Genomic DNA, 17432 nt, shown 5'->3' with positions numbered 1-17432 from the left:
TTAACATACTGATTCAGCCCTGGGCAAGCGACGTTATGCTCTACCCCTGGTGTTATCGATAAGTATCAAAGAGTTGGTAACAAAACGTTGACGAGAAAGGGTGCGAACGAATAAGCTCCTACGATCGGTGGTAACGAACGGCCACCACGAACGAATCCAACGGCATCGCCTTGCAAACGTCACTTTATTGTTAAGTCTCAATTAGTTAATAAACTTATATTAATTATCTACCTAAACGTACGAGTCTGGCATTTCTATTGTTCCTATAAGTCGCACTCCCCGCCGAAGCCTTCCTGACAGCTTCTCCATCTACAATCTTCTACTGGGTAATGTGATTTGCAACCGACATTCTCAGAAGTGGGTTTTAGGTGTGACAATTTTCAGAAGTGGGATGGTGTCCACTTTAGAATTTGGATAGTGTGCAAAAAGGAACTGATATTTCTCATAAGTAGAAGTGTGTGAAGACAAAGGTAACGCGCAATTTTCCGCGGTAAAATAGCGTGGCATGAGAAACTCGCAAAGTGTAATAGTGTGTGTTCTGCGCATAAACGAACTAGTGGAAACGAGAACGAAAGACGAATAAGCAAAACGAAAAATCAACGAACATACAAGTGTGAAAGAGACAACAATAATGCCGCAGAAAAACTACGTTTCAAAGAAAGCTTTGCAGCAAAAATGTAGACAAGCTGGATTGTCAACATCAGGAAATCGAGAACAATTACAGAGAAAATTAACCGCGATCTGTAGTGACGACGAATACACCAGTGCGGAAAATCAATCAATGGCTAAAAAGATAAACGAACTAGAAAAAACGATTAGAGTATTGCAGGAGCGTTCATTCCAACCTGCAATGATTTCGTCACCAATTGTGCTTAGTGACGTAAACGTACAAGAAGTTTCTGGAGAAAGAAACGTGCTTGTGACAAACGAACAAACAAACGTAACGTATTTGCCAAACGGTAACACTGCTACGTCTCAGCAGTACGGTAATGTTGCTACGTTCCAGCAACTCGGTAACACTGCTACGTCTCAGCAGTATGGTAATGTTGCTACGTTCCAGCAACTCGGTAACACTGCTACGTCTCAGCAGTACGGTAATGTTGCTACGTTCCAGCAACTCGGTAACACTGCTACGTCTCAGCAGTACTGCAATGCTACGTCTCAGCAGTACGATCATGTCGATACTTCGCAACAACTCGGTAACACTGCTACGTCTCAGCAGTACTGCAATGCTACGTCTCAGCAGTACGATCATGTCGATACTTCGCAACAACTCGGTTACGCAGCTACGTCTCAGCAGCACGCTTACTTTGCTACGTCTCAGCAACCCAATTACATTGTTACATCGCAACACGGCTATATGGTTACGCCTCGCCAACACGTACCCTTCGCTCCGACTCATCAAAGTGGTAACATTGCTACGATTCAGCACTACAATAACGTTGTTACATCACAGCAAGATAATTATGTTCCAACGTCACGGAATTACGTAAGCAAATGTAGGTCAAATGTAAATGTAGGTCAGTATTCGGAAAGTTCTCAAGATTTCGCAACCCAACGACAACAACGACACGATGTCAACTGCGAAGAAAAATATAATAATTTTAATCATTCTTTTGGAAACATGAACGAAATTATAGCTCTTGTTCCTGAATTTAATCCATCGTCCGTAAAATCATTGGATTCGCATCAGTTTGTTAAACGTGTGGAAACTCTGAAAAACGCATATAACTGGGACGACAGAAAGGTAATTTTTGCAGTTCAACAAAAGATGCAAGGTGCAGCTCGTTACTGGGTGGATGCAACGGATGAAATATTTCAAACATGGCCAGAATTTGTTTCGAAATTTCTATACGACTTCCCATGTATCAGCAACGCAGCTGATGTTCATTTAAAAATGCTGAAAACCAAACGGGAAACAACGGAATCACCACAAGATTATTTTTATAAAATGCTAGCTATTGGTAAAAAGGGTGAGTTAGCTGATTCAGCAATTGTAACACATATTATAAACGGCATCAACGATTACGATCTTAAGAGAAAGATATCTAACCATTATACCTCATGTAACGAACTTTTACGAGATATACATGCCTATGCGGCTCATAACGAAATCAAATATAATCCACATAGCTTTCAAAATAAACGTGAGCCCAACGGTAATACGCAGAAGTCAAGTCAATCCGTAATAAAACGGATATCCAAAGAAAAGATAGAGTCGTCAATCAAATGCTTTAATTGTCAAAAGATGGGACATTATTCCTCAGATTGTCCTATTCCACAGCGTAAGCCTCGATGTACTCATTGTAATCGTACTAATCACGACTCTACCAACTGCCCTGAAAAATTTAAAAACGTTTCGAAAGTAAATAAAATTGACTCAAACATCAACTCAGATATTTGTAAATTTATTTCAGTTAACGGAAACGAAACAAACGCATTCGTCGATCCAGGTAGTACACGTACTCTGATTCGAAAATCATTTGCCGAAAACGTAGGCGTTTTGCAACGATGTGCAATCACACTGAACTGATTTGGAGGAGGAAAATTCTTCTGTAACCAAAAACTAAATGCGAAAATCGTTGTGGACAAGATAGGTCACGAAGTCGAAATCCTTGTAGTGGAAAATGACTTAATATCTGAAAACGTTTTATTGGGTAAGGATATTCTTTGTCGGGATGGCAATAAACTAATTATTCACGGAAACAAATGTTTTATCGAAAACATACGCCAAATAGAAACAGTTCGAAATCTAGCAGATACCGAAAACGAAGAATTGGAAAAGGCCTTAATAGATAATGCTGCTTGTTTTGCGCAGAAAACTAACGAATTAGGTAAATGCTCAATATCGAAAATGGAAATCACTTTAACATCAAACGTCCCATGTTATACGAAACCATACCGAACACCGTTTGCGCTCAGACCTATTGTTACGAATATCATATCTGAGCTACTGGAAAACGACATAATTCGTCCTTCGGATTCGCCGTACGCCTCGGGAATCGTCATCGTAGATAAAAAGAATGGAGAACATCGTCTTTGCGTCGACTATCGTCGCCTTAACAGTATTACGGTCAAAATTCCATTTCCTATGCCAAACATGGAAGAGCAATTCGCTCAACTAGCTGGAAACGTATATTTTACGCAACTTGATCTACGTATGGGATACCATCAAATCGAGATAAGTGAATCGTCCAAACAGTACACGGCGTTTGTTACAGCTGACGGGCATTACGAATACAACAGAATGCCTTTTGGACTCATTAACGCTCCGGCAGTCTTTCAGTCGGTAATGAACCAAATCATAAAACGTATGGAATCAGGTGAGGTCCTCGCATATTTAGATGACGTAATAATCCCAAGTAAGACCTTCGAATCTGGTATGCAACGAATTAAGAAGTTTTTCTCAATCTTACAAGACAGTGGCTTAACCCTACGATACGACAAATGCAAGTTTCTGCAATCCGAAATTACGTTCTTGGGCCACATAGTCAATAAAGATGGAATAAAACCTGGCGAATGTAAAGTAAGCGCAATTAAAAATTTTAAAGTACCTACAAACGTAAGAGAACTAAGAAGATTCCTTGGTCTCACAGGTTTCTTCAGAAAATTTATTGAAAATTATTCATTAATATCACGTCCTTTAACAGAACTGCTACGCAAAACGGAGGCGAATACATTTAGTTGGGGAGAAGCCCAGCAACATGCATTTATTGAACTAATCGAAAAACTATGTAGCGAACCTGTTCTCACTCTATACGATTTTTCGGCTATGCACGAAGTACACACCGATGCTTGTGCTTTAGGCCTAGCAGGAGTTTTGCTGCAGTTGCATATTCTTTTACAGTAGCGGACGTTGACGATACTATGCGCAGTACGTTCAAGTGGCCCCTACGACACCAGGACATAGCCTGTTACGCGCGAGCCCAAGCAGATAACTGCCCACCTCCCACCCGACCGACCGAGGGGTGCAGCCGTATAACGCACGGCACGAATCGCGTGGACAAATACACAATAGAAAAAACAGACAAACAAATAATACTATAGCTATCTATTAACTAAATGGGATAGGATAGATGTTTTTAGCATATTAATAGAAAACTCTGAGCTGATTACAGGGAATAGAAGGTTGTAATCAGAGCAGAGGACCCTAAAAGGTTCATGCATAGCATAGTTAGAAGAACAACGACTAAGGGATAAAGGTATCAAAGGATGTCTACTCCGTCTACATGGTACCGACAGATTCACCTGAGCTAATAACTCAGGCGAGTCGATATCACCAATTAGGAGCTTGTGCATAAAAATAACACCAAGCATAATTCTACGGTTAGTTAGGGACGGAAGGTTAATCAAGAGAAGTCTACTAGAATACGAAGGCAAATTGACATTGCGATCCCAGCTTAAGCCACGAAGAGCAAATAGCAAAAACTGCTTTTGAACGGATTCAAGTCTAATCTGGTGCGACTCATATTGAGGTGACCAAATGCAAGATCCATACTCTAAAATAGGACGGACAAGCGAAGTAAAAAGAACTTTAGTTGTATAGGGGTCATCAAATTCTTTTGACCATCTTTTAATGAAACCCAGGACACTCATGGCCTTTGCGACCGTGGTGGAAATGTGGGTGTTAAAATTTAACTTATGGTCCATAAGTACGCCCAAATCATTTATATTATTTAAACGTTCTAAAGGGCTATTGTTTAGAAAATAAGTGACCAGTTGAGGAGAGTTACGGAAAAAAAGTCATTACCTTACATTTGGTAGTGTTAAGATTTAGTAGATTAAACTGGCACCAGGATTGAAAGTTTTTAAGATCAGCTTGTAGCCGACTAAATGAATCTGTATCTTTATGAGTAAGACAAATCTTGACATCGTCAGCATACATAAGCACACGCGAATGAACAATGACTGATGGAAGATCGTTAATGAATAGTGTGAAGAGCAGAGGGCCAAGATGACTACCTTGAGGTACACCAGAAGTCACAGGAATGGAAGCGGAAAAAGAAGACTTAAAAAGTACCTTCTGTTTTCTATTTGTTAAATATTCACGAACCCAAGAAAGGAAAAGGGGTGGAAACCCAATGTCGCTCAGCTTAGAAAGTAATAGGGTATGATTAACGGAATCAAAGGCTTTGCTAAAGTCAGTATATATTACATCAGTTTGTTTACCATTTTTAAACCCCTTGATAATTACTGATGTAAATTCTAAAAGGTTAGTGGTTGTAGATCTACGTTTCACAAACCCATGTTGGGATGGCGAAATAATAGAGCTGCAAAAATGTTGCAATTGAGAAGTTATAATTTTCTCAAAAGCTTTCGGAATAGCGGACAATTTTGAGATACCCCTATAGTTAGAGGCTTCGGACTTTTTGCCATTTTTATGCAGAGGAATGATATACGACTCCTTCCAAATAGATGGAAAAGAGGAAGATTCGACAGACAATAGAAACAATTTTAAAATGGGTTTACATAATGCGTTTGCACAGAACCTGAGTACGCATCCAGGAAGACCATCTGGCCCCGGAGAATAAACAGGTTTAACTAATTTAAGTTCGCTAAGAATAGAACTTTCATCAATCACTGGATTGAAAATGCAATTAGCTTTTTTTAAATGATAAGGATACGGACTTGCTCGATATTCCGTTGAGGAATAAGTTGTTTTGAAAAAACTCGCAAACATATCGGCAATTGCCTGATCAGTGCTTGCTTTTTTATTTTGAAAAGACAAAAAAGATGTGTGCACAGAGGTCTTACGTTTAGAATTAACAAAGTTATAAAATTGTTTAGGGTCAGAAGAAAACTGAAGCTTACACCGCTGAAGATAATTCTTATAGCATTGTGTATTAAGCATCATGAATTTTGAACAGCTGAGTTCATATCTCTACAATTGTACAGATAAGACCAATCGGTAGTAGCAATGTTTTCATTAAGGCTGGCAAAGTCAGTCTTACGAAAGCACCTAGTTAGAGGTAACTTATTTAAACCAAGTAATGGTGAAAGCAAGGGCAAATCAATCTTTAAATTTAATGTAGGATGAAATTTGTCTTCTGGAAGAACAAATGGTTCGATCCTAGAAACCTCACAATAAGAAGAATCCAATACAAAAATAAGATCTAACGATTTTCTATTAGAATTTAAGACGGGATTGACTTGGGATAAAGATAAGCCTAGAAGGCCATCAATAAAGTCATGTGACAAAGAGGGCAGCAACGTGGTAGATTCATCTGTTAGTGACCATGCTAAAGCGGGTAAATTAAAATCACCTACAACTATGAGCAAGTCTTGACTGGAAACTAAAGAGGAGACAAACTGAATTGCCTCTAAATGATTTAAATATACCACCATGTCTCACAATGGTGGAATATAGGAACAAGTAATGAAAGCATTAAAAGATTTAAAATTTACTTTAACACCGACAAACTCAATCTCCTGGGTACTAGAAAATTGAATCATTTCAGATGATAAAGCAGCATCAACAGCTATCAGAACGCCACCGCCTATACGAGAAATCCGGTCACGTCTGAATATAGAAAAGTTTGTGGAAAAAACCGATGCATCAGCAATATCAGGTTTTAGCCACGTCTCTGTAAAAGCTAGAATGTTATGTTCAAAAGAAAGACTATCTACATAGAGATTAGAAAGTTTAGATTTCAGCCCTCTAACGTTCTGGTAACCCAGGTTAAGGGACGAAGCTAGTTTTTTGACACACCAGCAGATGCTGATGTGGCAGGAATGGTATTAGTTGTTGTTGTTGGCAAGCGAATCGGTTTCCGATTTTTCTTTTTCACAGTATATTCCTTAACTAGTATATGTTTTGGCCAAACATCTTCTCGACATATAGTGTCGAAGATATTGGCAGAAACACTAATTTTAAAGGACGAAATGTCCCGAGAGTAAGAAAATTTAAACTTCTCCACCGCAATATTCGAGACGTTAACTTTCTTCCGAATATAGGCTATTACATCATCAGATGTGACAACAGGGTCTAGCCTAGAAACAAATATATGTTTCTTTGGTGGTATGCCAACGAGAGGCCGCGGTCCCGAAGCGTCAGCCGCAGCAGTAACGTTGGACAAGTCACCCACTGCAGCAGTCAACTTGTTTACGGGGCCCTCGATACTTTTAGAACTATCGGCAATTTCCATTGGAATGGGTAATTGCCCGGACACATCGGACACTACAATAGGAATCGTTTTTAAGAGATCATTCCCAGGTGATACCGGTAATTCCTTACTAATAGCATTCACAACCGGGCTCTTAAACGAAATCAATTGCTGTACATTAGGAGTGGACGGTGCATGAGACCGGTCGGGGACGATAAGAGACGCTGGCGGGTCTACAGATGCAGAAACACCGCAAGGACTGGTCCTTTTACGTTTCGGAGACTCATTCATAAGCGATAAACTTCTGAACTGAGTCTCCACCGCAGTAAACTCCGCTTGGAGTTTATTAAAACCTGCCCTTAAAGTGTCAAAACTATCTCTAGTCCGCCTCATGAAAGAGCGCATCTCATTCTCGACCTCTCGGCAAGCATCACATCCATATTTTAAGCCACCACCTTTAGCGATAGACTCCTTGATTATGCCTGTGTAACCTGCACACTTAACGTGAACCGCATTGTCACACAACCAACAAAGAATATAATCATGGGAGTCAACCGCATTAGTGGCAACTATGCAATTATTTTTTGAGCATTAATTAAAAAGGAAATACAAAAAATAAAAATTCTAAGGGTAAAAATTCTGTGTATAAGAATATACTGACCAGTTCTGACACAAGGGTTAATGTGCAGAGTAAGCCTTCACAACTAGAGAATAAAAAGAGATGAAAGCACAAAAAACAAAAACACGTATCACAGAGTCGCGGGTAGGCAAAAGACGAGAGCGCAAATCAATCAAGAATGACAAAGATTGGCGTCCCGTTTGTTATTTTAGTCGACACTGTACCAACGCTGAGAGTAAATACCACAGTTACGCATTGGAAACGCTTGCAGTAGTAGAAACACTCCAAAGGTTCAGAGTCTATCTTTTGGGAAAATCATTCCGTCTGGTGACCGATTGCTCATGTAGATGCGTTGAGCCGTGCTCCAAATTTACCCCCGGAAGGATCACTAGATGAATTTGTTAGAACCATAATTTCAGAAATCGACGACTGGTTGTTAACAATGCAACTACAGGACAAAATACTTGCCGAAATAATCGCAGTACTGAAGGGAAAGCGTCACAGTGATCAACTGAAGCAACTACGTATTGATTATGTCATCGAAAATCATCGCCTTTATCGGAAAATGGAAAACACTATTCTCTTCGTTGTGCCAAAGGCAGTAAGATGGCGCATTGTTAAAAGTTGCCATGATGATGTCGGACACTTCGGTCTTGATAAAACCATTGAGAGGATTCAAAAACGTTTCTGGTTTCCAAAGATGAGGAAATACGTGAAGGACTATATTTCCACATGCATCCAATGCTGCTACTATAAGTCAAAAGGAGGAAAGCCTGAAGGTCGCATGCATTACAACTATGTTGAACCGGTTCCTTTTCGTCGACTTAACGCGGATCATTTGGGTCCTTTTATTCGAAGCAAACGAGGAAATACTCATATACTGGCTATATCTGATTCATTCAGTAAATTTCTAATCGTAAAGGCAGTTAAAAGTACAAAATCATTACCTGTTCTATCAACGCTAAACGAAGTTTCTAGTTACTTTGGCTTGCCAAATTTTATTATAACAGACCGTGGAACAGCGTTTACGTCAAAATTATTTGAAGATTACTGTAAGCAAAACCATATCCAACACGTTAAGAATGCTGTACGAACACCCCGTGCAAACGGTCAAGTAGAACGCGCTAATCAAATAATTCTCAATTATATACGAACGATGAACGAAAATCCAAAGGTAAGCAGATCGACGACGCGGACGTTGCCGTCACTGCAAGGGTACGTTTGGTGGATTCGCCCGAGACGCCATCCGTTAAATGGAAGATTGTCATCCTTAAGTACCACCAGATCGCCCACTTCAAGATTTTTAGAAGGGAATCGCTACTTATTGTGCTTATGTAACTCCTTTAGATATTCCTCTTTCCACCGGGTGCAGAACTGCTGACTCACAGCCTTCAGACGCTGCCACCGGTTAATGATAGACGGAACCTGATCCTTGATTTCAGGTTCCGTGACGGATAGCAATGGACCGCCCACTAGGTCAAAGCCAAAGAATCGGTGGGGTCTTCAGACATAGGAGAAATCGGCCGCGAGTTCAAACAAGCTTCTACCTTAGCAAGCAGAGTAGAGAACTCTTCAATAGTATACTTTTGGTTGAAAGTGGCCTTGTAAGACAGAGTTTTAAAACTCTTAACTCCAGCCTCCCACAACCCTCCCATGTGTGGGGACCCGGGAGGGGTGAAATGCCAGGACAGATTCTGATGGCTATAATGGGATAAGATTTTCTGCTGGGTAGACCTCAGGCAATCTTTTTCAAAAACTCTGGATGCACCTACGAAGTTTTTACCGTTGTCAGACTGCACTTGCTGGGGACACACTCGCCTCGATACAAAGCGAGCGAATGCTGCCAGAAATGTTTCGGTACTTAAGTCCGAAGTGAATGGCTTTTGTGGAAAAGCCAACAAAGACACACACATATCCCTTTGATATGCGACAGGCGCGGCCGGTGAAACTCTTGGTCGTAAAAGGACGTGCGAAAGTGGTTCGCTGGGACGGAAGGGTGCCCATTAGCTGTGATTGCAGCCTTCTTTTGTAAACCACACAGACCTTGCATGAATTGACCACCGATTTGACTAGATTCCGCAGTCTTGGAATCCAGTATCTCTGTCGGATGAGACGGACTACCAGTTGACTGCCCCCATGGAGAGAGATTTGATGCGTAAAAAAGCACCAACAGCCGGGGCAATGAACTTACGAATGGCAACAGAATGGGGTTACGCTCATCGTAACTGAGGGCCGCTGCTTGTTGCACGCGCCCACATGCTCGCATTACACCTGATGCGTCTATGAACGGATTCAAATTGAGAATGGTGCTAGACGTGGGCGTGTTCAGTCGGGAAGTATTAAGTGTCACCAGACAGTTCATTAACATACTGATTCAGCCCTGGGCAAGCGACGTTATGCTCTACCCCTGGTGTTATCGATAAGTATCAAAGAGTTGGTAACAAAACGTTGACGAGAAAGGGTGCGAACGAATAAGCTCCTACGATCGGTGGTAACGAACGGCCACCACGAACGAATCCAACGGCATCGCCTTGCAAACGTCACTTTATTGTTAAGTCTCAATTAGTTAATAAACTTATATTAATTATCTACCTAAACGTACGAGTCTGGCATTTCTATTGTTCCTATAAGTCGCACTCCCCGCCGAAGCCTTCCTGACAGCTTCTCCATCTACAATCTTCTACTGGGTAATGTGATTTGCAACCGACATTCTCAGAAGTGGGTTTTAGGTGTGACAATTTTCAGAAGTGGGATGGTGTCCACTTTAGAATTTGGATAGTGTGCAAAAAGGAACTGATATTTCTCATAAGTAGAAGTGTGTGAAGACAAAGGTAACGCGCAATTTTCCGCGGTAAAATAGCGTGGCATGAGAAACTCGCAAAGTGTAATAGTGTGTGTTCTGCGCATAAACGAACTAGTGGAAACGAGAACGAAAGACGAATAAGCAAAACGAAAAATCAACGAACATACAAGTGTGAAAGAGACAACAATAATGCCGCAGAAAAACTACGTTTCAAAGAAAGCTTTGCAGCAAAAATGTAGACAAGCTGGATTGTCAACATCAGGAAATCGAGAACAATTACAGAGAAAATTAACCGCGATCTGTAGTGACGACGAATACACCAGTGCGGAAAATCAATCAATGGCTAAAAAGATAAACGAACTAGAAAAAACGATTAGAGTATTGCAGGAGCGTTCATTCCAACCTGCAATGATTTCGTCACCAATTGTGCTTAGTGACGTAAACGTACAAGAAGTTTCTGGAGAAAGAAACGTGCTTGTGACAAACGAACAAACAAACGTAACGTATTTGCCAAACGGTAACACTGCTACGTCTCAGCAGTACGGTAATGTTGCTACGTTCCAGCAACTCGGTAACACTGCTACGTCTCAGCAGTATGGTAATGTTGCTACGTTCCAGCAACTCGGTAACACTGCTACGTCTCAGCAGTACGGTAATGTTGCTACGTTCCAGCAACTCGGTAACACTGCTACGTCTCAGCAGTACTGCAATGCTACGTCTCAGCAGTACGATCATGTCGATACTTCGCAACAACTCGGTAACACTGCTACGTCTCAGCAGTACTGCAATGCTACGTCTCAGCAGTACGATCATGTCGATACTTCGCAACAACTCGGTTACGCAGCTACGTCTCAGCAGCACGCTTACTTTGCTACGTCTCAGCAACCCAATTACATTGTTACATCGCAACACGGCTATATGGTTACGCCTCGCCAACACGTACCCTTCGCTCCGACTCATCAAAGTGGTAACATTGCTACGATTCAGCACTACAATAACGTTGTTACATCACAGCAAGATAATTATGTTCCAACGTCACGGAATTACGTAAGCAAATGTAGGTCAAATGTAAATGTAGGTCAGTATTCGGAAAGTTCTCAAGATTTCGCAACCCAACGACAACAACGACACGATGTCAACTGCGAAGAAAAATATAATAATTTTAATCATTCTTTTGGAAACATGAACGAAATTATAGCTCTTGTTCCTGAATTTAATCCATCGTCCGTAAAATCATTGGATTCGCATCAGTTTGTTAAACGTGTGGAAACTCTGAAAAACGCATATAACTGGGACGACAGAAAGGTAATTTTTGCAGTTCAACAAAAGATGCAAGGTGCAGCTCGTTACTGGGTGGATGCAACGGATGAAATATTTCAAACATGGCCAGAATTTGTTTCGAAATTTCTATACGACTTCCCATGTATCAGCAACGCAGCTGATGTTCATTTAAAAATGCTGAAAACCAAACGGGAAACAACGGAATCACCACAAGATTATTTTTATAAAATGCTAGCTATTGGTAAAAAGGGTGAGTTAGCTGATTCAGCAATTGTAACACATATTATAAACGGCATCAACGATTACGATCTTAAGAGAAAGATATCTAACCATTATACCTCATGTAACGAACTTTTACGAGATATACATGCCTATGCGGCTCATAACGAAATCAAATATAATCCACATAGCTTTCAAAATAAACGTGAGCCCAACGGTAATACGCAGAAATCAAGTCAATCCGTAATAAAACGGATATCCAAAGAAAAGATAGAGTCGTCAATCAAATGCTTTAATTGTCAAAAGATGGGACATTATTCCTCAGATTGTCCTATTCCACAGCGTAAGCCTCGATGTACTCATTGTAATCGTACTAATCACGACTCTACCAACTGCCCTGAAAAATTTAAAAACGTTTCGAAAGTAAATAAAATTGACTCAAACATCAACTCAGATATTTGTAAATTTATTTCAGTTAACGGAAACGAAACAAACGCATTCGTCGATCCAGGTAGTACACGTACTCTGATTCGAAAATCATTTGCCGAAAACGTAGGCGTTTTGCAACGATGTGCAATCACACTGAACGGATTTGGAGGAGGAAAATTCTTCTGTAACCAAAAACTAAATGCGAAAATCGTTGTGGACAAGATAGGTCACGAAGTCGAAATCCTTGTAGTGGAAAATGACTTAATATCTGAAAACGTTTTATTGGGTAAGGATATTCTTTGTCGGGATGGCAATAAACTAATTATTCACGGAAACAAATGTTTTATCGAAAACATACGCCAAATAGAAACAGTTCGAAATCTAGCAGATACCGAAAACGAAGAATTGGAAAAGGCCTTAATAGATAATGCTGCTTGTTTTGCGCAGAAAACTAACGAATTAGGTAAATGCTCAATATCGAAAATGGAAATCACTTTAACATCAAACGTCCCATGTTATACGAAACCATACCGAACACCGTTTGCGCTCAGACCTATTGTTACGAATATCATATCTGAGCTACTGGAAAACGGGAATCGTCATCGTAGATAAAAAGAATGGAGAACATCGTCTTTGCGTCGACTATCGTCGCCTTAACAGTATTACGGTCAAAATTCCATTTCCTATGCCAAACATGGAAGAGCAATTCGCTCAACTAGCTGGAAACGTATATTTTACGCAACTTGATCTACGTATGGGATACCATCAAATCGAGATAAGTGAATCGTCCAAACAGTACACGGCGTTTGTTACAGCTGACGGGCATTACGAATACAACAGAATGCCTTTTGGACTCATTAACGCTCCGGCAGTCTTTCAGTCGGTAATGAACCAAATCATAAAACGTATGGAATCAGGTGAGGTCCTCGCATATTTAGATGACGTAATAATCCCAAGTAAGACCTTCGAATCTGGTATGCAACGAATTAAGAAGTTTTTCTCAATCTTACAAGACAGTGGCTTAACCCTACGATACGACAAATGCAAGTTTCTGCAATCCGAAATTACGTTCTTGGGCCACATAGTCAATAAAGATGGAATAAAACCTGGCGAATGTAAAGTAAGCGCAATTAAAAATTTTAAAGTACCTACAAACGTAAGAGAAGTAAGAAGATTCCTTGGTCTCACAGGTTTCTTCAGAAAATTTATTGAAAATTATTCATTAATATCACGTCCTTTAACAGAACTGCTACGCAAAACGGAGGCGAATACATTTAGTTGGGGAGAAGCCCAGCAACATGCATTTATTGAACTAATCGAAAAACTATGTAGCGAACCTGTTCTCACTCTATACGATTTTTCGGCTATGCACGAAGTACACACCGATGCTTGTGCTTTAGGCCTAGCAGGAGTTTTGCTGCAGTTGCATAATGACAAAGATTGGCGTCCCGTTTGTTATTTTAGTCGACACTGTACCAACGCTGAGAGTAAATACCACAGTTACGCATTGGAAACGCTTGCAGTAGTAGAAACACTCCAAAGGTTCAGAGTCTATCTTTTGGGAAAATCATTCCGTCTGGTGACCGATTGCTCAGCTATTGCCAAGGTTAAAACGAATAAAGAACTCATTCCACAGGTGGCGCGCTGGTGGATTAAAATAATGGATTACGACTGTGAATTTATTTATCGAGATGGTAGCAAAATGGCTCATGTAGATGCGTTGAGCCGTGCTCCAAATTTACCCCCGGAAGGATCACTAGATGAATTTGTTAGAACCACAATGCAACTACAGGACAAAATACTTGCCGAAATAATCGCAGTACTGAAGGGAAAGCGTCACAGTGATCAACTGAAGCAACTACGTATTGATTATGTCATCGAAAATCATCGCCTTTATCGGAAAATGGAAAACACTATTCTCTTCGTTGTGCCAAAGGCAGTAAGATGGCGCATTGTTATAAGTTGCCATGATGATGTCGGACACTTCGGTCTTGATAAAACCATTGAGAGGATTCAAAAACGTTTTTGGTTTCCAAAGATGAGGAAATACGTGAAGGACTATATTTCCACATGCATCCAATGCTGCTACTATAAGTCAAAAGGAGGAAAGCCTGAAGGTCGCATGCATTACAACTATGTTGAACCGGTTCCTTTTCGTCGACTTCACGCGGATCTTTTGGGTCCTTTTATTCGAAGCAAACGAGGAAATACTCATATACTGGCTATATCTGATTCATTCAGTAAATTTCTAATCGTAAAGGCAGTTAAAAGTACAAAATCATTACCTGTTCTATCAACGCTAAACGAAGTTTCTAGTTACTTTGGCTTGCCAAATTTTATTATAACAGACCGTGGAACAGCGTTTACGTCAAAATTATTTGAAGATTACTGTAAACGAAACCATATCCAACACGTTAAGAATGCTGTACGAACACCCCGTGCAAACGGTCAAGTAGAACGCGCTAATCAAATAATTCTCAATTATATACGAACGATGAACGAAAATCCAAAGGATTGGGATCTGACTCTTCATAATCTTCAATGGACCGTCAACTCGCAGAAAAACAGCACCACTGGATTCAGTCCAATTGATCTCGTATTTAATTTCAACGCTATTGATGTCGTGCAAAACAACCTTACTGCAGCGATACACGCAGATCTGGATAAGCCATATTCCAACGAAACCGTCACCGAAATTCGAAGTCAAGCCGCAGCCAATATCGCATCAGAACGAGCTAAATGGAAGAAACGTTTTTCACGCCAAACATGCTAACCCCTTTGTTTATTCCACAGGTGATCTTGTAGTAGTAGAAAACGAACCAGCCGCGACAGGCGAATCGCGTAAACTGGAACCACGATACCGAGGTCCTTATCAAGTGGCCAAAAGCCTTGGAAACGATCGTTATTTAATCAAAGATGTCCCCGGCATACAGGTTACAGGACGTAAATACTGTTCTGTATATTCCTCGGATAAGATGAAACCCTGGTGTTCAAATATTCCCGAATTGGATGTATCTGACGACGAAGATACTCGAATCGAGGGCGAGCTGTCACCAGACAGTTCATTAACATACTGATTCAGCCCTGGGCAAGCGACGTTATGCTCTACCCCTGGTGTTATCGATAAGTATCAAAGAGTTGCTAACAAAACGTTGACGAGAAAGGGTGCGAACGAATAAGCTCCTACGATCGGTGGTAACGAACGGCCACCACGAACGAATCCAACGGCATCGCCTTGCAAACGTCACTTTATTGTTAAGTCTCAATTAGTTAATAAACTTATATTAATTATCTACCTAAACGTACGAGTCTGGCATTTCTATTGTTCCTATAAGTCGCACTCCCCGCCGAAGCCTTCCTGACAGCTTCTCCATCTACAATCTTCTACTGGGTAATGTGATTTGCAACCGACATTCTAAGAAGTGGGTTTTAGGTGTGACATAAGTCTGAGTGATTTGGATCAACGCCTGGAGTACTTGATTGATCCCATTAGAGGTCCCCGGAATAATCGTTTGGAAGTTTTCGACACCTTCTGCCAAAACGGACCACATACATATGCTGTCACTCGTAAGGCACGTGCCAGATTGGAAAAACGAGAAAGTATCTTCTTGACTGGCTTAGCGATCGCGACGTGGTCCTTCACTACCCGATTCTCCAAGATAGTGTCTTGTAGTTCCCGTAGCCATGGTGGGCCGTGCCACTGTGCACTTAGGCCGCGACTAGGGAGACCTGCTAGATTGTCCTCTGAACGGACGTGATTCCATGGGGCGCTTTTTGTTGCCCTCACAATTTTAGCTACCCGATTAGCGAAAAACGTTGTCCATGTGCAGGGTGGCTTCTGACCATGCCTCAGCATTATCAACTGGAAGTTGTGGAAGAACTGCAGCTGCCAGTTCAGCTAGAAGCGTGGCTCCGCATAGCTCAAGGCGGGGCAATGAAACCGCTTTAACTGGGGCTACTATAGATTTCGCTGCAAGAAGGCAGCACGATATACCTTGGTCATTACTAACGCGCACGTAAATTGCGGCACCGAAGGCCCGCTGTGACGCATCGCAAAAACAATGGAATTGAATGTCGGAATTCGGATCATGAAGAACCCACCACGGAATTCGGATCTGGTCAAGGAAGGAGAAGCTCTTTGTAAAATCCTGCCACATGTGATGGACAAAAAATGGATTGGATCGACCGTAATTTGGCGGTACATTTTTATGATGTCGGCATTGAAAACTACTCGGAAAAAACGCCACTTGACAATCTGAGTAGTGAGATCAGACTGAAGTACCGGACCAGGGTAAAGTATGTCGTTGAGACTTACTCCGTTTGTGGACTTGCTAGAGGCGTTAAAGACTACCCGCACTTTTGTTGTGGTGCTGTCGGGCTTGAAAACTGCATGGTGTGGCAAATAAAAATTGTCATTATTGGCGTCAAATGGCACCTGACGCATATGGCCCAAGTCCAAATATTCTTGGATGACGGCGTCATACTCAGTTTTCACCGGAAAATTTTTTAGGAGCCGGCTTTCGTTTTTTAGGAATTGAGCCATTGCCCCTGGTCTGGAGTGACCAAGGTTGATGTTGGTTGGGTCGAAACATCTCATCTTGCGGTCTTCTGGAAATTCACCTCGCAAACAGAACCAGAATCTTCTACAGGTTCGACCGGTAGATCCTCCACCTCCAAAAACCTTGTGAGAAGAGTTTTAAGGTCCTCCCCTCTGCTAACAGCGACCCTCGTGGTGAACGCGGCAGACGAACTAACTGGGACCCCTTGCAACGGGCCTGAAATGACCCAACCAAATCTCGTCTCTTGAGCCATTAAAGTTCCGCACACTTCGGTCTGGATGCCGGAGAAGGTCACCGCTGGTATGACATCAATGCCAAGAAGTAGATCGATCTTTGCCTTTAATCTGAAGGAGGGGTCGGCTAAAGGAATATTGGGCATTCCTTCCAGTGTGGCTTGGGCTATCGTACATGACGGCAAA

Source organism: Drosophila tropicalis, unplaced genomic scaffold (assembly GCF_018151085.1).
Source record: "Drosophila tropicalis isolate 14030-0801.00 unplaced genomic scaffold, ASM1815108v1 contig_9, whole genome shotgun sequence".
Lineage (NCBI taxonomy): Eukaryota > Metazoa > Arthropoda > Insecta > Diptera > Drosophilidae > Drosophila > Drosophila tropicalis.
The sequence above is the reverse complement of the archived record's forward strand: the minus strand, read 5'-3'. Positions refer to the sequence as shown.